The following is a 3,813-nucleotide window of genomic DNA, read 5'->3' as shown; positions in this document are numbered from 1 at the left end:
CTAAAGGACTCTCTCAAATAAATATTAATTTTGTAGTCACTAATACTAATACTAATATTAATACTAAAACATGGATTTTTTTTAGTTTGTACTTTTTAGTTACTTTGTCACTTATAGGTTTTTTCGTTGCTGATGTCAGTACATATCATTGACAGTTTTTCTATATTATCTTTAGGTTACACGATTTCAAATGCAAAACTTAAAACTTTCTAAATAAAATGTACTTTACTATTATATTTGAAATCCCAATGGTTTAATTTAAAGCATTGATAGTGAAGTATAATTAAAAAAAATATATTTCTTTTCCACATAAAACTGCAATAATTATATTTTTTCATACTTAAATTAAACAGTAACTTCATAATTGAAATTTTAATTTGTTTATGCCGCGTGCATCTATCGCATAATTCAAAATAATAGCAAGAAATCATCTGATAGAAATAACCTTTTGCAGGAGTAAAACGTGGTGAAGACCCCTTTCATAATTTCATATATAGTATATCTGTTAATATAAAAGAAGCTTTTATGAATACATTGTATCCAACCCCTACCTTACGATAATCTATCAAGCACAAAATCTCACATTTTCATCATTAAGAAAAAGAAAAACTGAAAAAAAATACGCAACTTCTTTTTCATTGCGCAAGGGTAAGATGTGAACAAAAATTTGGCGTAAAGTACCAAAAATATCTTTTGAATTATCAAATTGTGACGAGAGTATCCTTTAAATTTGTTAACAACAAAAATATTTTTAAAATATTTTAAAAAATGACAAAAATAAAAAAAATTATAAGTGACAAACGATTTTTTAAATAATAAAAAATCGCTTATTACTACAAGAAATGTCCTGAGAACATTAGAATTATCGTCGGATATTACTCGCAGATTTACGGCTAATATACTAGTGGATGGAACGTGAATTTCGTCATATCAGAATAGTTATTGTCGGATTTGCAAATCCACCCCCCTAAATCCAATGGTATCGAGTGGCATGAAAATAAACGAATTGAAAAAGGCACATGTTTTACTAGCGGATTTACCATTAAATTTTTTTTATAGTAAGGCAATTTAGTGGAACGCACTATTTCATGACCAACTCATTACCATTGAATTTTTCTGACGGAAAATCCGATTGTAATTTGAATACATAATTGCGTGAGAGGGCTTCCTCCCTTGTTCCAAAAAATCTCTCTCTTTGCTCTCTCTCTCCCCTTGCTCTCTCCTCTGCCGCCGCACTAAGGAGGACCATTGTTACCGCTCAATGAAATCGTTGTTGCCTTCCTCACCGTCGTGAATGTGGTCGTCGCCACAGAGGACATCATTTTTCACTGCCATAGTCGTTGTTAGTTTTTGTTAATTTTGATTAATTTATTTAGTAAAGTTAATTCATGTTTTTCAAGTAATTTTAATTAATTTACTAAATTTACTAATATTTTTCTTTGAGCGTGACCAGTTTGAATTGTTCGTGCTATCACTACAAGAAAAAGGCGTATTTGTAACAAAAAAAATTGTTACAAAACGTCGAAATTTTGAAACAAAAGTTTTTTGTAACAAAAAAGGGGCCGTTGCAGTAAGTCCCGTTACAAAAAGTTTTTGTAACGAAAAATGGAACTGTTACAATTCAATATGATGTTTTGTAACAATTTTTTCTGATACAAAAAACCAGAAGCCGTTACAAAAGTGGTAACAAATTTTGATCTTCAAGGTATTTTTTGTGACAATCTATTTTTTCCTATCGAAAAATTTTGTTACAAAATATAACTTGATTTTGTAACATTTTTTTAATTAACTAATATATTAACTATTTTATTAAGCAAATCTACATTTATATAATATGTAAAACATACATAATTCAAACATGCCTCATTTAGCTAAAATTGTTTTTAAAGAAAATAACATTAGTGAGTACATTGATTAGTTCTACAAGTTATATGTCTTACACAAGTTCAACCAAAAGTTAAAAGTTCTAACATAGACTAGTGTCTCTATGAATCAAAATATTCTTGTGCCCTCAAAGTAGTATGTGGTCACCATTTCAGCACTCCTATAAATAAGAAAATCCGAAACAAAAAGTTAGGTGCATAGTCAAAAGAAATATCTTGAGGCAATCAGAAATCATGTAGCAAACAAGGGTCTATTTTGACACAGAAATTCGTCAAATAGAACTTGTTTGCTCAAACAACACAATGCAGTTTAATTGAGCAACCAAATAGGACAACAACCAAATAGTGAATAACAAAACCCAAGCTTCCAGCTTCCAACAACCAAAACAGTGAAGCACTTATCCGGATAATCAATCAATTGAGCTTAGCAACAGTTGAAAACCAAAAGCAATTAAATACCAACTCAATCAATTAATAGAATCAAAGATGAATATTGAAAACAGCTTAAGGTAAATTTCGGCAGCATTTCAGCAGTAAATTTGGCTATTTCACAATTTCAATCAATCAATTCAAATTCTATATGAATTCTTTGACAGTTAAAAACACAAAAAATCATAATGAATTCATAGGAAGGAAGTAAATAAGCCAATTCCAGCAAGAAAACATGAGGAAACTATTAAAACCAATCCAACCACCAAGAAGTAGAGCAGCACTCAGCAGAACAGCAATCAATGGCCCATCATACAGCACCCAAAACAGTAAAATAAACAAAGGTAATGGATTCAGGCAGTATTCTATTCATTGAAGTCAATAACCATTACACTTGCAAGCAGCAGGGGCGTAACAGTTTATCCATTAATTCAATAGAAAATCAATCAAGCCAAACTAAACGATTTTAGCAACAGATTTATCAATAAAACTAATCTCAGTTCAGCAACCATCATCTACTCCAACACAAACAACAATAACTCAGCAGCATTTCCTTTCTCATTGAATTTAACAATCACTCAACAAGCAAGCAATGAGGGGGAAAAATCAGCAGCAACCAATAGCAAGTATAGAGCAGCAATAATAACTTAATGTGAGAAATTATTCAACAACAAATGCACACACAAATACAAGGATTACTTAAATGACTCATCATGCTTATCTACATAAGTCTGCTGTGAAACCACTTACGGTTTCACTTAAGAGGCTTGTAACAACAGCTTTTTTATCAACTTCTTTCTCATTCTCCCTTTCAGGCTCACTATCAGTACTGGTAGGAGGTGGAAGTGTTGAAGCACCAAACATGGCTTCGTCATGAGTAGCTTGGATTTGTTCCTCCCTTCTTGCCTTGATAAGAAAATGGATTCGATCTATGTTTAGTCTTCCATACATAGATGATGCATGTATGTTAACAAGGAACAAAACTGACCATTCATGAATATAAGAAGAGGAATATACCTCTATTTTAGAATACCGGAAACTCTGGCCAATTTGCTTGACCAAGAAAGCATCATCTTCAGTCACTGCAGATACGTGGACAAATACAATTAGTTCAATTAAGTTTCAGGCTTCAAGCCAAACCCCAAACCATTACTCATTATCATTTATAAGAAAAAATATCATTGGCATTCAATAATTAAAAGAATCACCATAACTAAGCAATGAACAATTAAAATCAGTAAGTATTGATGGTATTAACAAGCACACAACAACAGTACTCAACATTGGATCAATTAAAAATGAAGTTTACATTATCAGGATTCAGGTTCATATCACTTTATTTGATTAATTAATTATCAATTGGAAGTGGAGCCCTGTTTTCATAAACTAGTTCAGAGTTTTCAGCAAACAACCGACCTTCCAAGTGACTTATCTATGTCTAAAAAACAGATATGAACATGAAACTTGTACTCACTTAAAATAGACTGATATATATTTAAAA

The 3,813-nt window shown here is 31.2% G+C and overlaps 1 long non-coding RNA gene across 1 annotated transcript; it reads right to left on the bottom strand.

Moving 5' to 3' along the window:
• Nucleotides 2,007–3,392, bottom strand: LOC107617526. The gene is made up of 3 exons (XR_001614971.2): nt 3,330–3,392; nt 3,063–3,218; nt 2,007–2,044 (listed from the first exon to the last, which is right to left on the bottom strand). It is a non-coding gene; the product is annotated as an uncharacterized LOC107617526 (long non-coding RNA).

The sequence above is a fragment of the Arachis ipaensis genome, chromosome B01, assembly GCF_000816755.2.
Source record: "Arachis ipaensis cultivar K30076 chromosome B01, Araip1.1, whole genome shotgun sequence".
Lineage (NCBI taxonomy): Eukaryota > Viridiplantae > Streptophyta > Magnoliopsida > Fabales > Fabaceae > Arachis > Arachis ipaensis.
This window is presented reverse-complemented; position numbering and strand designations above follow the sequence as displayed.